Genomic DNA, 21,701 nt, shown 5'->3' with positions numbered 1-21,701 from the left:
GAAAAAGAAGCATGACTTAAAATGAACAGAGGTTTTGCACAGGAATGTGTGTGTACTTACACGTAAAACTCAGGGCAAACAAACACATGTGCACACATGCATGCACACCTGCATATAAGTGCAAGGGGAGCCTGGGGAGCCCGGCCACCCAAGCCTGTGCCTGTCGGTCAGGAATGGGGGAGGGATTTGTGGTGTACTATGTGGGCGGAGAGGCAGCAGGGACAAGCTGAGTCCTTGAAGGGCCCTGTCTAAGGCCAGTGGTCCTGCTTCCTGTCTAGAGAGCAGAACCCACCAGCAAGGAGATCTCACTATTGTACTTACCACTTCCTACCAGAAAAGTTACTGACTTCTCTGAGCGTCTGTTCCTTATGTATAAAATGAAGTCATCAGGATTAAAGGAGCGGAGTGTGTTGCACACAGAAAGAGCTCAATAAATGTTAGTTCCCTTCCAGCTCTGCTCATCCCCCGGGGTTGGGAAGCCCTCCAGCTAGGACTTCTTAGGGGAAACAGAAGTTGGATCCTAGAGCCTGACGAGCTTCTGTTAAGCTTGCCCAGTGTGGGCTCAGTGTTGCCTTCAGGTGGTGGAGTGGGTGCTGTGCACAGAAACAGACCACATGTCACACCTTTAAAGAGTGCCACTCTGACAGGACCAAAACTGCAAAGCGATTTGGAGAGCCCAAGACTTTGTAGGCGGAGAGAAGGCTGGAGTGGGTGGAGAGGGGTGTTCGTCTGAGCGACAAGCATCTCCAGGGCCTTCAGACCCTGACTGAGCCCCAGGCGTCTCTCCTCCTCCAACACCGTTGTTCTAATACATTTGTGATTGAGAAACCAAACTTAATTTAAAACCTCCAGAGACTGGCCCTTTCCCTGCACCCCAGGCAGCACCCTCCTTCTTTCCTGCTCTGGCTGGGCTGGGTGAGGGAGGCAATGCTCCTGCTCCTCACCAGGAGCCCAGAGAGAGGCCGCAGCTTGATGACTCATGTTCACGCCATATCTCTGATCCCAAGACTTGGCAAAGGCCCAGAGAAGCCCTCCCCATCGTTGCTGAGCACGTAGCCCCTTCCACGGTGGAACTCAGAGCTGCCCGCTCACCTGCCATCACCACTTAAGGTCGTCTTGCACACGGCCCACTCATGCAGGCTGATTAGCAATTTCTGCCAGGAGCTCAGAGAAAGCTAATTGTCTTTTATCCATAATCTCCTGGGTGAGCGGGAGTTCAGACCATCACATGTACATTTTCCCCAACTGGATTTCAAGCTCCTTGCTGCTGGGGCCACATCTTACGTGCTTTTTGTGTCCCCACAACACTGAGTGTAGGATTGAGCATGAAAGGGTACTTGTGAGTGGATATAAATAGTGAAACGTAATCTTCCCATAACCGTGTGTGTAGGCAGAGAAGGGATTATTTAGTCTCCTTTTGCAGGGGAAGTAACTGAGGCTCTAAAAGGTTAAGTGACTTGTCAGCTTCTACATGGCAGGGTCAGCATTCAAACCCAGGTCTTGCCCCGGCAGCCCAGCCAATGCTCATTGCCCGGCGGATCAATACCTGACTTACAAGAACAGAGCGCAGGGCTGACCCAGGGAGTTGGCCTCGGACACAAATCCCTTCAGAGACGGCCTCTGTCCTCAGCTCATCCTCCCTGATGCCTACCTGCCAGGCCCCTCCATAGCCAGACACTATTTCTTGACTCCTGGCTAGAGTGACCTGCTGGGGGGATCGCATGGGTATGACACGGTTCCTGTGTGAGTGTGGCTCGGCCTGGAACCACAGGGCCAAACAGCAGGCCTCACACAGGCCCTAGCCCGCTTTCTGACTTGGAGCTGGGGTCTGCTCTTTGTGCCAGCACTGCCGGCAGCAGGGCCTTCAGGGATGAAGACAGAAAGCCCTGGGGGCCACAGTCAGGGAAGTAAAGTTGCCCACTCCAAAGGCACGTTGTCTCTTGGAAGGGCTGGCTCTGCAAGCCCCATTGGCCCGCCTTCTCCAGGCAGCTGCTTTGGGTTTCGCAGGAAGTGTGGAATTGATCTCCTACACTCCCTAGTACACTAAGACCCTTGGCAATGCTCTAAATGAAGATATTTGGAGAAACTGTTGTTAGGAGTCAGAGCTGCTTTTCCCTTCTTCTCCAGCACAGTCCCGGTGCTCCTACCACACATTTAGGTCGCTGTTCTTCCAGTGGGCCCTCCTCCCCCTTCCTCTCCCCTTCCTGGCAGCCTCTGCCCAGCCCCTGGGAGCTGAGGGTCTGGAGGGAGGAGCAGCAGGTGGTGATCGATTGCCTGGCCTTCTTTGCTTCAGTGCCAGGTCCCCCTGAGCTGCGGAGATAGATGGGCAGCATAATTGAGTATAGCATTGATAAACTCCAGCCTCCTCACCAGCAGATAAGCGCTGGGTGGAAGGGATGCAGAGGGAGGGAGGCCACTGTACACCTGGCCTCAGCTTCTCCTGGGAGGTGAGCATGGCCCCTCACTCCCACCTTTCATTTAATCACAGACAACCAGGACCTCAGAGCTGAAGGAGACCTCAGCGTTTATCTAGTCTTCCAGAGCCTGAATTCCATAAATAACTTATGGAGCGGAGAAGCCTGGGCTTTGCAAACAGAGTTTGAGCCTGGCTCTGCCTCTTGCTGTGTGACCTTGGGCAAAGTGGGTAACTCTCTGACCCTCAAATGTTCAAGCTGGGCAACGGGGAGACAACACCAGCTGTGAAGAGCACAAGGATATAAGGGGTGTGCGGTGCTTGGTAGTGCCCTTCATTTGCCCCATCACTGCTGCCTCTCGTTCCGTCTGACCATCTACTTCTCATCTCTCACTCTTTGTAATAAACTTTAAAAAATATTATTGAGGTACAGGAGAGTGCATTAATGGCACTAATTCTAAGTGTACAGCTGGATGAATCTCTACATTTGCAGATACCAGTACAACCACTGCCACCCAGATCAAGATATAAATATCTCCAGTATTCTAGAAGTTTCCTGGGAAGCTTCCTTCCTGGTCTATACCCAGCATCTCGAGTTAGCCAGTGTCCTGACTACTATCGCCATCAATCAGTTTCATCTTTTTAACCCAGACTTCCCCTTCCTTTTCCATCACAACTTGGGACCACATTCTTTGGAAACTTTAAGGAAGGCCAGAACTTCAGACTTGAAATTCACTTAATTCATCCTCCTCTCCTGAGGGCTATAGCTTCTCTGGGTCTCCTGTTTAATCAGCCATCCCCAGAAAGAGAGGCTGATTCCTCCTCGTTCTGTACTTCCCATAACTAGCGATTGCTCTATGCCTTAGGGCCCTGCTCTGGCTGGAATCCAATGGCCTGGGCCTGTGAGTGCCAAACTGCCTCGAGGCAGGGAGATGGCAGGACGACCTCTTGGCCCCATGCACCCCTTGCAGCCCTGTGATTCTCAGCCAGCTTCCCTTCTTCAAAGCCCTGCTGGGTCTTGGCCACCTCCTGGCGCAGTGCTGCTCACCCCCCTTTCTGCTGCAGACCCCCAGGTCTTCTCATGACAGAGCTCAAGGACATTAGGCAAGAGGACAAATGGAAGAGTGTCCAGAAAGGAGGGACCCAAACTCACTTCCAGCGGCCCCTGACCTCTCCCTGGCTGTCTCACAGGGAGAGACACACTCAACTTGCCCCAAACTCAGCATCTCCCACCAAACCTGCTCTTGCTTCTTAGGTTCCATCTCTGTCAGTCAGCACCACCAGCCACCTTCTCCAAGACTGCCAACATGTGCCATCTTGCCCTGTCCCCCCCACCGCACACACCACCCCCCCCGACAGTGCTCACACTTCTGTTTTCATCTCTTGTCTTACTCTTACGAGAGCCTCTTTGGTCTCTCCTCCTCACCCGTAAGTGCCCCTCTCATTCCTAGACACCTCATGCTCCTGCTAAACAAGACTTGCTACTTCTTTCCACACCTCAGGCGTATCCCACTGCCTGAAAATCCCTGCCCCAACTTCAACTACCAATCTCCCCTTCAGCCATAAAAATCCACCCCAAATGCTACCTCCTCTATGATGCTTTCCCTGATTCCCTTGAGAAGGGTGGTTACTCCCCGCTCCCGTCTTCCCCAGCATCCCTGAAACTCTGAACAGACCTCCACCACAGCAGCTTCCTTGCTGTCAGGCTGCAGGTCTGTCTTCCCAGCTAGGCTGTGAGCTGTTCCAGGAAAGGATGGTTTCTTACTGATTTCTGTTTTCCCAGAGCCTAGTGCAGTACAGACTTTCCCTGCAGGGGTGGGAGGTGAACGGCAACCCATTAGTAGGTCTTGAAAACAATTTAAAGTGGGTCGCAATCTGCATTTTTTAAAAAAGAGATAAAATAGAAAATATCAGAGTGGATTGTATGTAGCTAGACTAAGCATTGTTTTGAGAAGTTTGTACCCCTATTTCACACACACACAGAGGGAGGTACAAGGACATGATGAAAAAAATCATGCTTTCTTTTTTTCTTTTTTGTCTTGGGTTGCAGCTACAAAAGCTTGAAAACCATTATTCTTTCTTGGTAAGGGAGTCCCTTCAACTCTAGTTGACGCCACTGTAAGGAAGACATAAAGCAAATTCTCAGAGGAAAGATGTGACATTCCTGAGCACCTTCAGTGTGCCAGGATTTCTATTTGCTGGCCACGCTGTCTACCTCATCCCATCCTCCAGACAACCCTGGGAAGGAGGTACTTTTTAGATAAGAAACCCCAAGCTCAGTGGAGCTAAGCGTTCAGACCAAGTTCCCACAGCAAAATGTGGAAGAGCCAGGATTTGAGCCCAGGTGTGTCTCATTTGTCAGCCCTTTCTAGTTCCATGATTTTGGTGCCAGGAGCTGACTTCCAAGAGTAGATGATGGTGCGGGAACCGGGAAGAAAATTGGAGGGCATTCCATGGAGAAGAATGAGGTTTCTCATGTCCACCCTTGCCCTCTGCTCCTCTCTGGAGTTCTCTGGAATGAAAGGAGTCAGTGTTCCCAGTAAAAACCCCTTCCTGGGCCTGGGAGGGAAGGGACTTGTCCCTGGGGAAAACTCTCTCTACTCCCAGGTCTCCTCGCTGGCCCAGGGAGAGGGTGTTTGAGCTCTGATGCCTGGAAGGGAGCCTGCCTCGTTATTTCTTAATTAGGAGTGGAAGGCCCCAGTAGGTAGCACACAAAGCCATTTCTGCCTGGTTGCACTGCACCAAAAGCGCTGCAGGGGAATGGAGCCAGGCTGCTGGTGCATGGAGAGCAGTGCCATGCTGAGTCCCACCCCCATGTGCTGCCAGGCTTCTGCTGACCATCCTCAGGAAACCTCTGACACCTCCACACCTCCCTCTCCTGGGCTCCCCTGGTGCCCCAGCATCCCTCCATCACAGACTTGTCTGTCTGTCTCTCTCACCAGACTGTGAGGCCCTCAGGGGAAGGAACTGTGCTTCAAGTTGCCAGTTCCTCCAACTTCTGGCACATAGTAGGAGCTCAGAAAACGTCTGTGGAAGGAGGGATAGAAGGAGGAAAGGAGGGGAAAAAAGGCAAGGAAGGGCAGGGAGAGAGGAAGAAAGCTGGTTATTTCGGAGCTCCTAAAGACCAGGTGGATCAGAGTCTGAGCTCAGGCTCCTTCTGCCTCCGTCCTCTGGAAGGAGACATACATTGCTCCCAGAGTCCATCTTCCTCAGGCACACACCTGGCGCCCCGCCCCGCCTCTGGCCGCTGCACAGCCACTTTAACCCGTACGTCAGGTGGAGAAGGAAGTTCTCTCTGACTCAGCTTTCCACCTCTGGATTTGACACGATCCTACGATGGTCCGCACCCTTCTGGAGCTCTCTCAGGGCTCCCCTCCGGAAATCCTGTGGACTCCACTGACCTCTCTGAGGGCTTTAGAGGTGGCTCTGCACCTGAATCCTGGTGCTGCCTGTGTGAACTTGAGCATCCTCACTCAGGTTCTCCTACCTCATGGGGGACGTTTGTAAAGTGCCTGGTGCTCAGGAGAGTCCCTTCCCTTTTTATGCATCTCAGTTTGTCCGAGGCACAATCTCCTAGTTTCTAGCCCATCTTTGTACCAGGCCAACACTAGGTGGTCATGTGGTCTCTACAGCAGGCATACTCTCCTAGAACCTTCCACTGCAGGCTGACACTCCTTCCTGATGGAGCTGCCCTCTCCTGGATCAAATATAAGCGTTTCCCGGGGCCTCCAACTGGGTCCTATTTCTAGTCTCCAGGGCAGCTCAGTTCATTTACAGAGCATGGATGTCTGACACAACTCTCACCCAGTAAACAATCCAGTGCCTCCTGGCTTAGCTGAGCAGCTCCTTGTTTCCCCAGGTGCTTGCTCCTGGGAAGAGTCAGTAGAGAGGGCCCCTCCAGCAGATTTCTAAATGTCCCAGCTTGATGGCGGCCCACAGTCATTCCACGTTGGCCACAGTCACAAGACGGAGGGTCAGCCAAGCCCAGCTGCTGACCCATGAATCTCTCTAGACTTCCTCCCTGTAATTACCCCCGTTTATTTCTAGAATCAGGTGGGGTGCTGGGCAGACCCTGCAGCATTCTTGAAAGGTTTCCTCCCAGAGCCAGGACCCCAGGACATCACTTTTAACACAGTGGATCCCTGGAAACTAGGAGCAAGGGCAGGGGAAGGAGGGGAAAGCCTTTAGAGAGATGCAGGCAATAGTCCTTCCTGCCCCAGTGCCTTTGCATATGCAGGGTCCTTGCCCAGAAGTCCCTTTCTTCATCAGTGTATTTCGGGAATGTCTTCCCGTGGCTGAAATTTCAGTTCACATTGCACCTCTCTGAAGTACTCCCTGACCACGGCCATCCACCCTCTTCCCTAATTAATCAATCCCTTGCTTCTTCTTGCATCCTCTAAGAATCCACATCCAGTACGCTGCTCCTCTATTCTCTCAGAATGAACTGCTCCAGCGCAGCTCTATGGCTTTGTGGCTCCAGAACTAACAGAAAAAGAAGCACCAATAAGTCTTCCAGTCTTGTTTGAGGTGAGTAAGGAGTTAGATGGGGAGGTTTGGGTTTCTCTCTCCACAGTGTTTGTGGCACTGAGGGAGGGAGCCTTAGGGCATGTTGGGGGGAGATGCTGGCAGAAGGTTTGGGGCCTGGATGGCTGAGAAAAGGCTGCGGATCAAATGGGGAGAAGACCAGTTACACAAGGAGAAAGGCCAAAGCTCCTCTAATGGAAAAGGAAAATGAAATCAGAATGAAAATTGATGAGGCGGAGAGAAAAGGAGACTCGTTTCATCAGCAGGTTTGCCAGATGAAGCTGAGAGATAAATCACCCAGCGGCGGAGGAGCCTTGGTCTCTCCTCGGGGCTCACTGCCTGCTCCCTCTGTCAGCTGTCTCAGGCAGGCCTGCCAGATAAATGGCTGCAGCTGAGGCCTGTGGAAGTTTTTTTCCCCTCTAAATGCAGTGAGAATGGCCTGTCAGTCCTCACCACCTCCTGCAGGCCTGCCCTGGCCATTCCTTCGCTGGGTCCTCCTCCTTGGTCCCCTAGCCAATCCCTCTGGCCTCTCTCTCAGCAGCCCCTCCTTGCTGTCCCTTCCCCAGCTTGGGGCCATGCCTGTGGAGAACATGTCTCAACTCTATCGACCTTCTGCACCCCTCATTCTATTTCTCCGAAGCCAGAGGGGGCAGCAGAACTCAGGACACAGGAACTGGTGGTGGAGAACACAGGACAGGACAGGGCTGGGTTTTAGTCCCAACGTGGGGACAGACCTTGGAATAGGTCCTCTCACTTCTCTAGGCCTTGCACTCCTCATCCATGAAATGAGGGGGTTGGGCCAGAGCAGTGAGCTGTTCTACAACTGTGGTCTCTGGACCAGCAGTATCAGCATGTTAGAAATGCAGGTTCTTGGGCCCACCCCAACCCTCCTGACTCAGAATCTCTGAGGGTAGGGCCTTGTAGCCAGTGTTGGAACAAACCCTCTTTGAAAATCCTATTTGAAAATCGCTGGGCTAGCCAATAGTTAAGGTCCCTCCAGCTGAGATTAGAAATGTATATGTATGTGTATAAGTATATGTGTATATATATATATATATATATATATATATATATATATATATATATATGATGAGCTTCTTATCATTATTCTGACAGATAAGACTTGAGTGTCCAGAACCCCCTTGCACCTTCTCTGTCCTGGACACAAGGAGACTGCTACCTACTGAGCATTCATAGAGCCCTGACTGTATGCTGGCACTGCGAGGGGCTAGGGTGCAAGGTTATGGGAAGGGCAGGCAGGGAGTCAACAAGTAAAAAAACCACTCTACTATAGTATGATCAATGGTGTCACAGAAGCATTTACCAAGGGCGACAGAGGCACAGCCTAGAAGAGAGAGCATGATTCTGCTTCATGTGGGAAGTTGGGCAGAAAAATCAGAGGAGCTTTACTAAAAGTCATTGAATTGTACACAAAAAATGGGTGATTTTGATGGAATGCAAATTGACAACTTTGTTAAAGTTGTTTAAAAAAAAATCACAAGGGAAGTGTTGCCTGAATCGGTAGGTCAGCAGGTACTCAGATGGTGGAAGGCATTGCACGCATATTGGGGATAGCAGGAGCAAAGGTTCTGGGATAAAAACATATGAAGCAAATTCCAAGAGATGACTCCCCTGAGGTCCCAAGAGTGTGGTTGAGGTGGGAAAGAGGCTGGAGCAGCAGGCCAGAGCCAGAATTGTCTGGACACGATAGCAAGGCAGAGGGCGGCCGAAGGGGGTATGTATGGCCGTGACCACAGTAGCCATCGATAATCATAATTGATTAGGACCGGATGCATTTTGCAATTTAAATTCTTCCATATCCACTGTCCTATAAGATTTTCACAACAGCCCTGCAAGGTCATATGTGCCATTACCTCCATTGTAATGGAAAAGATAGTAAGTGACTTGTCCAAGGGCATACAGCAAACGAGTAACAGAGCCAGGGCTAGAAGACAGTGTGCTGCCAAGCGAGGCCTTATTTTCCCAGTGGGATGACAATGATGTTGACGGTTACCACTGACTGAGGACTGCTTATGAGCCAGGCCTTGGGCTAGGAACCTGATGTGAGTGGCTGCACTGAATGCTCAGAACAATGCTATGATACAGAATGACTAGCCCTTTTCACAGATGTGAAATTCTCAAGAATATCCAGCTGGTCGGGCCAGAACTCCAACTGCGTCGTGGCTGGTGCCAAAGCCTGTGCTCTGAACCCTGACCTGCATTATCCTCCTCCAGCCCCCACTGCCGAGCTCTCCTCGAGCCCGGAAGGAATGAAGAGATTTCCAGTTGACTTCTCCTTATTCAAACTCCCCTGAGCCTAGGCCAATCCAAGACAAAGAAACTGGCCCCTGGCCTCTGCTGAGCAGCCGTTCCTCACGGGAAGGCCCTCCCTGTCTGGCCCAGGCTCCCTCTCCCTGAGCCTGTCCATGCCTTCCGAGCCCACTGGGGACCAGTGGCTCCTGAGGACCCCAGAGCACAGTGGCTGGAAACGCTTCCATCCACGATCAATGGCAGGCATAATTCAGGGACTGCGGCAAGTACAAAGGAGTGTAGGTTAAATCAATATTTAGAAGCTTCAAAATTAAACTAATTAAGAGCAAGCCTTAATGATTTTTACTGTCTGGGAATAAAAAAGACAAAAAGTCCATCTATATTTCATCATTCTACTTTAGTAGCTTTGGGAAGAGCAGAAGATGAAAAGTGCTCCCAGCCAGCCCCACTTTCTGCATTGCAGGAAAGGGGAACACCTTGACCTTCATAGTAAAAGACGAGGAGAAAAGGGAGGGATGGAGCACAGGATGCACATAGCCTGCTGTAGAAGGCCGCTGGCTTGGGTGAGGGCCCGTTATGAATTGAACTGGGTCCCCCCAAAAGATATACTGAAGTCGTAGTTTCCAGTACCTGTGAATGTGACCTTAATCTGGAAATAGGGTCTTTGCAGATGTGGTCAAGTGACAATGAGGTGGGCCCTAACCCAATGACTATAACTCCTTATAAGAAGAGGGAAATTTGGACCCAGACACAGAGACACCAGGAGAATTCCTTGTGATGATGGACACAGAGACTGGAGTGCTGCAGCTGCAAGCTGACAAATGACAACGATGGACTCCCATGGCCAGAAGCTAGGAGAAGGCAAGGAAGGATTCTCCCCTACAGGTTTCAGACGGAGCATGGTCCTGCCCACACCTCGATTTCAGACTTCTGGCTTCCAGAGCTGTGAGACCATAGATTTCTGTTGTTTTAAGCCACCTCGTTTACAGTACTTTGATACAGCAGCTCTAGGAAACTAACAGGGATCTTGGATGCTAGTTCCCACTCTACACAGGATAACTGTGCAAGCTGGGCAACATGCTTAACCTCTAGAAGCCTCAGTTTTTTCCTCTCAAAAATGAGGATAAGACCTTTTATCTTTTGTACAGAGAAGTAGTATAGATGAAATGAAGACATGAGTGTGAAATATGTACTATGAGCTGTATGTGCTGTATCACCTGGCCACATAGCTAGTGCAAAGAATCTGAGAAGGGACTCAGGAGCCTTCTGTCAGATGGGCAGGACATTCTCTGCCAGCTTGTGGGACTGGTCTAAAAATCCAATCAGATCACAGGTGTGAGGTGTCCTTGCTTCGTTAGAGATGTTGTATACATGAAGGGTATTTTTATTATTGTTCTCAACAAGGATTTTATTTGCTGCCCACTTGGCCCAAGTTTTCTCATCTATAAAATGAAAGGGTTGGACAACATTTTTTTAAAGCACCATTTCATCAGCATTCTCTGAGCTTATTTACATATTTTAAAAAAAAATTCTTAGCAGCCCAACCTCATTCTCATTCCTTACACCTCAGCCCAGTCACCCAGGATAATTCAGAGGGTGCCAACTAAGCACTGTGGCTTTGCTCCCTTTGTCCCCTACTGCCTGGGTTAAAGGAGGGAGGCACCAGAGCACTTCTCCTCTGTCCTCCCTCAAGAGTGTACCAGGCATGGAAGGAACAGGAAACCACGCAGGCAGCAAATAAAAGCTCTATCGATCATGAGATGGCTGGCATCCCAAGTCCGGCTGTCTCCCAGAACTGTTCATCTTAAATAAACGTTCCTAATGATCCACTCGTACTTAATACTGGAGCCGTGTCTTGTTAAAGTGCAGTGGAACCGGGTGGCTGAGCACTGGCGCTACCGCCGCCCCATCCAGGCCTCTTCCAGGGCTCCAGGGGGAGGGGTTCTCAGGTGGTCTCAGATTTTTGGAAGGAGCTACACCTTTCAGCAGTGGGGTTCTCCACTGGGGAGACCAATTTTCTTGCCAGGTAACAACCGATATTCTTCCCAGACAGCTATCAGTGAGCGAATGAGCATCTGTCTGCACATCACTCTCATAGGAAGGGTGACATTAGCAGTGTCACCATAATAACCACCTAGCAACGCCATCGCCTGGTCACCCTACCTGCATCCCACCATCTCCGTCAATATCACCAGCCCCACCATTACCACTGTTCTTAGCTGTGATCAAAGAGACCTCCACGCTCACTGCCATCAGCCCACGTCACCCTGAACACGCTCTACTAGCAGAGCATCAGCTCTTCCATCCACTGTCACAATCCTAGTCATCATTAGTACCCTGATAATCAAAAGAAAATTGATATGGCTTCATCACTCTGACATGTACAGAATCTGAGATAGATATGGATTCTGTCATTGGGAAATATACATGAGACAATGAGACCCATTGCAATGCTAACACGAGAACAAGTGGATTTGCATATACACAGAGGTCCACCCTAAACAAGGCATGACCATGGAGGCGGGATGCACCGATGGAGAGCACTGCAGGAGAGGGCAGCGGCGGTGGGAGGATGAGTAGGGGACAGGCCTCACTGTGGCCAGGGGAGCTCCACATTCTGTTTGGGGAAAAATGAGAGTCCTTTGCCTCCTATTAGCTCTATGTTTTTCAACTCTGGCTGCACAATAGCATCAGATGGGGAATCTTTTAAAATAAACTGATGTCTATGTCCCACTCCAGACCAATTAAATCAGTCTCTGTAGCATCATATTAAAAAAAACCAAAACTCTCCAGGATTTCTTTGCATGCAAATTTTACATCAAAAGAAAAAAAAAAACTTGTAAAACAAAACTAAAGTCCATAGTTGTTGATACTGAAAAATACTTCAGGGAATAGTGCACTGAAGTCAGCAATTCACTTTGAAATACACAAAAAATAAGATGGACTGAGGGATAGATGGAGAGAGATGTAATAAAGCAAGTCTAGGAAATGGTTAATGGTAGAATATTATAGATGGTAGGTATATGGGTGCTCACTGTAAAATTCCTTCAACTGTGCTGTATATTTGAAAATTTTTATAATAAAATATTGGTGAAAAAATCCCCAACTGGTTTTAATGTGAAGCCAGGACTGAGAACCACTGCATCTGAAGAAAAAAATCCATAAGCAAGTAAGTTCCTCTTTCCTCCACCCTTCATGTGTAAAAGAATATACCCCCTTTCTAACAAATGAGACTCTGGTTCAGTGCTTCCCAGCCCGTCTCAAGTCGTGGCACACGTAGAAAGTGTATTTGTACGGTGCACCTGGGGAAATGGAGGTGGCTGCTTGCTTGTAGCAGGAGCCTGTGGCTGGGGAGATGAGAGACATGAGGCAGCCCCAGATCCCATAGGGCTGCCCTGAGTGCCTGGGTTGGGCCCAGGACCTGCCACAGCCATACAATTCGGCCAGCTCTGTTCTGCTCAAATGCCTACCCTGAGTCTCCCTTTTCTAAAGCCCGGGCTCAGCATTCTTAGCAAGGATTAAATCCTTTCCCAGGAAAACCAGAGCAAAGCCTGACTACGGCAGTGTGTGTGCATGTGCGCACGTGGCGTGTCAGATGGCACTGCGGGCAGGGCCAACCCCATGCCCCATCTGTATGCTCCTCCATACCCACGGGCCCTGTCGGGGAGTGCCATGGCAACACCATGCTCTTTAAACACACGAGTTTGTGCTACCATTGCAAAGCAGCATTAGGCAATTTAATTAAGGAGCTGGCAGCAGACAAACTTTGTGAGTTAGAGGCATTTTATTAAATCCCACTGTATTATGCAGCTCAGTTCCCCCAGGAGCTGCGGAGCTGGGGAGAGGAGAGAATTTGCTGGGGTTTTCTTTTCTCTTTTCTGCTTTCCCTGGCCTCCCTTCTGCTTCACGAAAGCATTCCAAGTGCAGGGAGACCCCAACTGTGATTGTCTGCTCCCCCAGCCCAAGCAGCAGGCCTTGGCATAAGGGCTACAGGCAGCAGTCTAGGGATATAATCACCAGCATTGATCCCATGTATTACCGTTCAGAGAGCACTTTCACAGGCATGACCCGGGGCCAGGCCTCGGGGCCAATCCCAGCTTCAGTAGTCACAACAGCACATTTCATGTTGCCAGTACCAAGCTCAGGGCTTCCCATGCACGATCTCATTAAATGTTCCCACACCCTAGAAGTAAGAATGCTGGCATTTCCATTATATAGATAAGGAAACTGAGCCTTATAGATGTGAAGTAACCTGTCCAAGATTTGTAAGTAGTGTGAGGCAAAGAAGCAAACACAGACAGACTGACTGCGGAGCTATGGTTCAGACCACGACTCTCTGCTACCTCTTGCAGCTGGTGATCTCCTCCTATGTCACCCTGCAGACTGGGTTCTACTCCAGTCACCCAGCCAGGGAAATAATTCCGTGGTGAAGCTGAGGTGGAAATGGGGTTCTCCAGGATGCTGACCTATCCTACCAGGCCCAGAACGTGCTTTGTGAAAGGTCACACCCAGGACTAAGAACTTGCCAACATGCTCAGAGAGCCCAACCTCTCTTCCTGGCCGCCGAAGGGAGAGTGTTTGGCTGGGACTTGAAGTCAAGTTCATTATCCTCTGTGGCTGGATATAGGGAAGAACTTCCTGGATAAGGGAGAGGTAGAAACCAAAAAGGCATGATTTGCCAAGAAACCACCTGACACCTAACCTGCCCTCAGTGGAGCAGGCTCTGGGCCCGTCCATGAGAGGCCATCCCAGGCGCCTGCCCTCAGGCTAGGGAAGGGCCTTGGGGTTCCATAACCTTGAGACTCAGCTCCCACCTCTGGGAGTCCCTTCTGTGTGAGCACGAGTAGGGCAGCTGTGGAGAGGCCCCTGTCCTCTAGGGCTGCAGTCGGCTCCTGGGCCACCAGGCTTCCTCAGCCTCCGGTGGTCGGCTAGGCTGATGGGAGAGCCCAGGTCTAGGTGTGGTGCCAGCAAGGGGCCAAAGGCCTCTCACTCTGCAAACATTCACTGAACCGCTCCGGGTGCACAGCCTCCCAGACGTGAGTAAGAGAGGGTACCTGACCTTTAGACCTATGCCGGGGACCATTCTCATGGGCTGTTTCCTCAATCCTAAAATGGGGCTATCAACTGAATAAAAGTAACAAATAAAGCGGGGCAATGACATATGCCTTGTATAGCTAAAACAGACGCAAAAAATAGCTAATTTCATCAAGGGCTTATTCTCTGCTGGGGACTGGCCACTCATTATCTCTTTTCATCCTCATAACTCTATTACAGTGGTACCTGGGTTTTCAAACGTAATCCGTTCCAGAAGACCGTCCGAGTTCTGACAGGTTCGAAAACAGCTGACAGCGAGGCCTCAGGATCTTGCACCGAGAGGAAGCCACGTGACATGTTCGACTTCCGAGGCGTGCTCGAAAACCGAAGCATTTATTTCCGGGTTTACGGCGTTCATAAACCGAAATGTTTGTCAACGGAGACGTTCGAAAACCGAGGTACTACTGTATATTATCCCCACTGTGCAGATGAGGAAACTGAGGCCAAAAGAAGTTAAGCCTATTGCTCAAGGCCAGACAGCTAGTAAGGGGCAAGAACCAGTGCTCTTAACAATCCCATTTTCTCTCTATGTGTGTATATATATATACACATATATATCCATATGTGTGTACATATGTATATATGCATATACACATATACATATTATATAATCATATATATTAATAAGTTTTGAGGTATAATTCATATACTATAAATTCACAATTGCATTATATTTGAAAAGTAAATTTAATAGCTGTACTTGCCACCCAGCTTAAGGATACGTTATTATTATCTTCTAGGAAGAAACAGATTTCGTGAGTGCGGGGCTTCTCCTCTTGGAAGGGGGCTCAGGAGCCACAGCCCTGGAGCAGTGGAGCCCAGCTGGGCAGATCCTCTGGAGGAGGAACTTGTGAGGCCCAGTCCTCTCTGCCCCTCCCCCACTTTGCTCTTCATCCATCACCATCGTCTCCCCGCCCCCACCAGACGTGAGGCTTCCACCTGGCTCTGGGGCCTCTTCTATTGGTCTCCATTCCCCTGCTCCACCTGGCAGAGAGTGAGCCACTGCAGGTGCCCTCCAGGTGACCCCTTTGAGAAGTTCGGGGCGGGGGGCATGTGTGTGAGGTAGGCCAGGGAGGACAGAGCTAGCTGCAGGGGGAGGCCAAAGGGCCAACTTGAGGGATGCCCAGTTCCACACGCCACAGGGTAAGGCTGCCAGGGAAACAGCAGCCTTTGAAAGGTCTAGCAGTAAGAGATCTCGTCTGGGTGGAAATCCAGAGGTTCTCATCCCAGCTCTACCATTTATCAACTATGGGACAATCTCACTGAGTCCCACTTTCTTCTCATCTGTAAGATGAGGATAAGAATATCTGCCTTGATTTTAATAGGTACCATTCACTGACTGCTTACTATGATCTGGGCCTTTCACAAAGCTTTTTTCTTATTTAATCCACACAACAATCCTATGAGAGCAGCAGCATTATATTTACTGAAGGGGAAATGAAGGCTCAGAGAAGTTAAGCAACTTGCCCAAGGTCACACGGCAAGTACATGTAGAAGCCAGGATTCAAGTCAGTGTGATGCTTAAGTCCTCACTCTGCCAGACTGTGAGGGAAACTATGGGATAGGTGAGTGCAAAGGGGCTCCAGCAGGGGCTACACCAAACTAAGGCAGAGGTCGTCCCCCAACCCTCACATGGCTGTGCTATAGTTTTGGCCGGTTTTCTTCCAGTGAGATAAGAACAACTGTTCCAGGGGTTGTGCACCCTCCCCTCTCCTGGAGCAGTTTGGGCAGCTCATGTGTGTGAGTGTGTGTGTGTGTGTGTGTGTGTGTGTGTGTGTGTGTGGGGGGATGTGGCAGGCAGAAAGGCACCGTTCTCGGCCAGGTGAACCAGCCTGGAGGGGAATGGATTTGGAGGATGTGTTTTGCCAGTGCTTGCTCTCCTGGGCACAAGGCCTGGGTGGTGCCAGCTCGTTTTCACAGCCAGTTCTCCAGGGAATTAACAGGGGAACATTCTCCTCTGGAATAATGATAAAAACAATAATAATTAAAAGGGTTGTAGCTAATATTTCTCTAGTGCCTCTCTCCCCAGACCTCAAAGCTCTGGGCAAAGAGCAAATCTGCTGGCTTTATAGCCACACCGCAGGGCCTGAGAAGCCTCAGGAATTGCCAGATTTTCTGGCTCCTCCAGCTAGGAGGCCAGTGCAGGTTGACTTGAGATTGACTTGTGCCAGGAGCCACCTTTGAGTGCCAGTGGCAGAGCTGGGAAATGACCTAGGTCCCTGCCTCCTGCCTCCCCACTCCACTATCCCTCATGTTCTGGGATCACCCTATGCCCAGGAGTAGCTAAGGGACGGACAAGGTGTCAGCTCTCTTCACCCAACCTCCAAAAGCCCCCTCAACCTCTGGGCTCCCCTACCCAGCTGGCTCTGCCTCAGGGAGGACTGCCCCTGCTCCTGCAGCCAGTGGGGCCACGTCTGCCTGCATGTCTGGTCCCTGCAGAGGACAGCTGATGGCTTTCTCTGGTCCCAGCCAGGAGTCATTACGCACCAAATGTCTAGTTTAAACAAGTGATTAGGCAGCTCTATTAAGGGGAAACGTGCTTCCCACCAGGGAGGTACAGGAACTCCCCTGAGGTGGCTGAAGCGGGAGGGAGGGGCAACTCAGGGCCTCACAGCCAATGGGCTGTTCTCCTCCAAAGCATTTTCCAGAGAATTCAGTGCAAGGTGGAGCTCCCAGGTTCTGAGAGCTGGCATCCTGAGCGGCTCAGAGCCTGACAGATTTTCAGACACAGAGCCCACTCCTGACTGTCCAGGCAGCCCACCCACACATGGAAATGAAGGACCTGGAACAATTTAAATGGACAGAGAAGCCACGGCTCTCACGTGGCCAGTGACTCCAGGCTCCCCATATAAACTCTTGAAAAGCAATGACTAGATCTGAGTTATACTCCTTTTCTTTCTCCAGGAGCTGCAGGACAAGGAAAGGTCAGGAACTGTGTTTATCATCAACATATTCCCCCAGCATCTCCAGAGAGAAAGCCCACTGAATCTCTTGAGTCCACAGGTGAACTGAAGAGTCTGGAAATCCCTCCATTTGTATGCTGACATGATTGTGTGTGTGTGTGAGTGTGTGTGCACGGCTGTGTTTTTCCGGGGGGAAGTTCCATAACTTGTATCGGATTTTCAATGGAGTCTATGACTCTACTCCTTGGTCAGTTCTGAAGCGAATGGGCTGTTCCCGTCCATAAAGGTGACTTCATCTTCCAGAAGCCATTGGTGGACTTTGAGGCCTGGATTCCACCTGCTTGAAGAGGGGCGTTAGGACAAGTTTGGGGACATACTGAAGCAGGACACACTATGACAGACAGACTTGCCAGGCAGAGCCGTGGCTGCCTCTAATCCAGACCAGGTGGCTAAGTACCTTCCTCATCACCTCATTTTTCCTATTGGGACAGCTCCATGTCTACTGTTCCCTGTCACCACAGTGACAGCTTTCTAATGATGATATTGGCATCAATGTCATATAAATTCCTCCAGAACCCCAGGGGCTAGGAGGTCAGTTTCAGGAAGCTGGGCACTAAAGCTCTGCATAGCAGAGTGGAAAGAACAAAGCCTTTAGAATATGAAAGACCTGAGTTCATATCCTGCTTCTGCCTCTTACTAGCAGTGTAACCTTGAACAAATAACCTCTCTGAGTGTCAGTTTCTATATCTGTAAAATGGGAATAATACCTCACAGAGTTATTTTGAGGATTAAGTGAGGTCATGCTGACAGAGACTCTGGCATTGTGCTGGCACAGAGCAGGAACTCAGTGAATGAGTTCTCTTTCCCAGTAGGCATGGGTGGGGCATGTACCCCTCTAGCCACTGGATGCACACTACAATGTCAGAAAAAGGGGGTCCAGGGGAATGGTTGCTTGGTAAGATGTGAATGCAGTCAGAAGGCATTTCCCCCAACACTGTTGACGGAAATCTCCCAATCCTTTGTGGCTCGCCTGGGGCCCCTTCTCCTCTGTGAAACACCCCTTACAGTGCTCTTTCCCAACATTGCGTGATTCCCATTGGGGCTTCTCATCCATCTCATGCAGTCTCCACTCCATCTCTCTCTTTATGAGAGAGGCCACTGGCTCATCTAGATCAAAGGGTAGATCCCGAGGCTGCTCCAGCAGCAAACTGAACCTCCCCAATCCCATCCTGGCCCACCTCTCCAGTCCTCCCCTCCTCTTCTCTTTCCCTTGACCTCTACAGGAACTGGCTGTTCTTTTGTATGCTTTCAGGTCTTTGAGCTTGTTGTTCTGGAATATCCTTCCATTCTCTGCTTGGAGAGATTTTAATTATCCCCCAAGTGTCAGCTCAATTGTTATCTCTTTTGTGACATCTTGCCTCCCTTCTGCTCCCACAGATCCTACCCTAGTTTAGCAAGAGCCATGGATTGGCCATCCGCCTCTCTAGACTGAGCTTCTCCAGAGCAGGGGCTGGGCCTGCTCCATGCTGGTTTCCCCTTCACCTTGCACAGGGCCTGGCACATGGTTGGTGCTCAGTAAATGTGGGTTGGGATAAAAGAACACATGGCATGGTTGCCCATGGCTGGCAGTGGGGTCCCTTTAACAGAAGACTTCTTGAAAAGGTGGTAGGTAGTCCCCCCTCATGGGTTCTGCTGGAGTAGGTCCAACACTATCCAGACTAGATGAGCAGGTGGGTGACGTTAGAGGGCTAATGTGCTCATCCCATCTGGATTCTGCACTTGTCCAATCCAAACCATGGGGCCAGTGCAGAGGGCTTCTGCCAGTCACTCCAGAACCTTCTCTACCTTACATCTGCAGAGGGAGAGGATGGAGAGGGGATGAAAAAGGGAAGTAACAATTGTGAGCACTGGGGGCTGGCTCTGTGACACTGGCATCATTAACTCATTTCACAGATGAGGACACTGAGGCTCTGAGGTGACTCACTTGTTTAGGGCTATGTAAGAAGTCCCACAGGGCTAAAATTGGAGTCAGGTTGGTCCAATTCTAGAGTGAGGGTTCTTTTCTTTCTTTATAAGATGCTGCCTTCTGCAGAAATCACAACATGGCACCCAGAGGAGACAGGAATGGGGAAAGACTCACACTGAAAAATTATACGTGTGTGTGATATTTCTCCTTCAGTGATGATGAAGACAAAGTGAATGGATGGAGGACAGTTTGAATCAGTCGCCAAAATGGCTTTGGACAGCCTTTCCTCCAACCTGTCTAGATGTGGGTCAGAGGACTGAACATTGGGGCAACCTTCTAAGCAGTTATCTCCATCTCCAGTTCTGATGAGGAATGGCTATTTTAGCACAGAGATGTCTTCCTCTAACTTAGTAACAACCCAGGCGGCTTTATCCCACCCGTTTCTATCTCACCATGTTTGGTTACTTGCACTGCCTTGCCAAAGCCTCAACTCCAAAAGGGTGGGGAGGAAGAGGGGAGGAAGAAGTGCAGGAGGGGAGGAGGAAGCCGTCCATGGGGAGAAAAACAGGGGGACTCCAGACAGAAGGGGGAAACGAGGGGAAAGGGTTGGGGGCCAGGCTGCTTGGATTGATCCAGCAGGACTTGAGTGCCTTTATGTTTCATTAGAAATACGTGACCCGGAAAAACTTGGGACTTATTTCTATGCTTTTGGTGTTTTGTTGTGTTACCGTTTTTCTTTAGTTTTTAATGAATGTTCCTTTCTAAAAAACTACTCTTGTTCCTATTGAATAGAGAGAAAACAGGGACGGTAGGCACCTAGTGCACAGCCCCTCGGGGATGGCAGCTGGCAACAGACTCAGGAGAGCTGGGGGAACTGAGGGAAGGTGGGAGGAGAGGGGGGAAGGGACGGAGAACCAGCCATGACATCCAGCAAGGAACAATGGCTAGGAAGAAGGCGGAAGGCCGGATTTCCTCCGTACACAGGAGCTGTTTCAGGACCCAGGTGAGAGTCCCAGGCAACCCCAAGCACCTAGATTCCAAGCCAGGTTCCGCAGCAGCTTTTACAGCTTCCTGTGAGGGTGCCATGAGGATGGCTTGACTCCTAGTGGAGTGGGGAATTCTGACTCCAAGTACCAAAGGAGCAAGGAGGCAAAAAAGGGGCTGGTGATTTAAGGGGGAAAGGCCTCAAGGGGACTGATGTGGCAGGGTTAATAGTTTCTTTCCTTCAAGAGAGATGTCATGCCACGTTGGAAAAATAAAACACTGCGCAATTGCAAAGGATGCATTCCACAGTGTATTAGATGCCACCACACTGCTACCCCTGTCAGCCGGCATTAGGGTGACTGATGGCTTATCAAAAGTTACTTTGACATTTCCAAATGAGATGTTTTGATAGAGGTGCCATTCAACAGGGCCAAAAAAGCCAAATAGAACTTGAATGTAAATAAGGGACATTTGTCACCTTTGTCTCACCTATTTAAAGTGTTCATGTCTGACAACAAGGCCTTCTCCAGGACAGCACTAGGAGGGAGGAAGGGAGGGAGAGAGAGAGAGAGAGAATGAACACTGGGAAATGAGCAGGTGAGAGGGAAGGGAAGAACAGTAGGAAGTTGGGGGCAGCAGAGGCCAGGTGCGACTGGCTCTCAGTGACTCAGCAGAATGGAGCAGCAGCAAGAGCACAGGCCTGTGCTGTCCAGTATGGCAGCCCCTTCTGTGGCCGTTGAGCATTTGAAAGGTGGCCAGTCCAAACTGAGATGTGCTGAATGTAAATGCATACCAGCTTGAGAAGATTTAATATGGAAAAAGAATGCAAAAATATCTCATTAATAAATTTGTTATACTGATTACATTTTGAAATGATAATATTCTGGATATATTGGGTTAAATAATGTTACTAATTTCACCTGTTTCTTCTTATTTTTTTTAATGTAACTACTCGAATATTAAAATCACATATGTGGTTTGCATTATATTTCTACTGAACAGTGCTAGTATAGACTGTGGATCAGAAAGATGTAGGTTCACCTGTGGCTGTGGAAACGCGGCCTGCATCTGCGGCTGTGGGGACACGGCCCGTATCTGCGGCTGTAGAAACACGGTCCACACCTATGGCTGTGGAAATGCAGCCCGCATCCGCAGCTGCAGAGACGCAGGGGATCCCAGGACGGAACAGAGAACACAAAAGCCAGGGGTGGGCTCTTTCCCTGCATCCCACAGCTGATCTCTCCCGCCGAGGGGGCAGCATATCCAGGATTTGAGGCAATAACCTCAGCTGAGACCTCCAGTTGGGCACTAGGACGGACAAAGGACACAAACTCCATACCTGGCCCCTCCCCTCGGCTCTTCCAATCCTACCCCCGCCCTTCCAGAGACTTAAACTGGCCCCTGAATTGAGGAGTAGTGTCAGATTACAGAGGAGCCTTAGTACTCAGGCTCTGGGAAGACTGGCGTGCAGCTCTGACCCAGGGAAGAGGCTGCGAAGACTGTGATTTTTGCTGGGCTAGGAGAGAAGAGACTCCTCCACTCCCAG

At 50.1% G+C, this 21,701-nt stretch overlaps 1 protein-coding gene across 4 annotated transcripts in view; it reads right to left on the bottom strand.

Annotated features, from left to right (window-relative positions):
* The window catches only part of LRRN2 (leucine rich repeat neuronal 2), a 125,650-nt gene that overhangs the window by 58,820 nt on the left and 45,129 nt on the right, over nucleotides 1–21,701 (bottom strand). The window contains exon 1 of one of the 4 annotated variants that reach the window (XM_033091966.1): nucleotides 5,353–5,429. The exons of 2 other annotated variants lie outside the window; for them this stretch is intronic. The gene's annotated coding sequence lies outside the window, so the exon portion shown is untranslated. Of the gene's footprint in view, nucleotides 1–4,089; nucleotides 4,212–5,352; nucleotides 5,430–21,701 lie in introns of those variants that run through there. One more of the 4 variants, XM_033091967.1, reaches the window with a different exon arrangement.

This window comes from Rhinolophus ferrumequinum, chromosome 22 (genome assembly GCF_004115265.2).
Source record: "Rhinolophus ferrumequinum isolate MPI-CBG mRhiFer1 chromosome 22, mRhiFer1_v1.p, whole genome shotgun sequence".
NCBI lineage: Eukaryota > Metazoa > Chordata > Mammalia > Chiroptera > Rhinolophidae > Rhinolophus > Rhinolophus ferrumequinum.
Note: the sequence above shows the minus strand (reverse complement) of the source record. Positions and strands in the feature narration are given on the sequence as shown.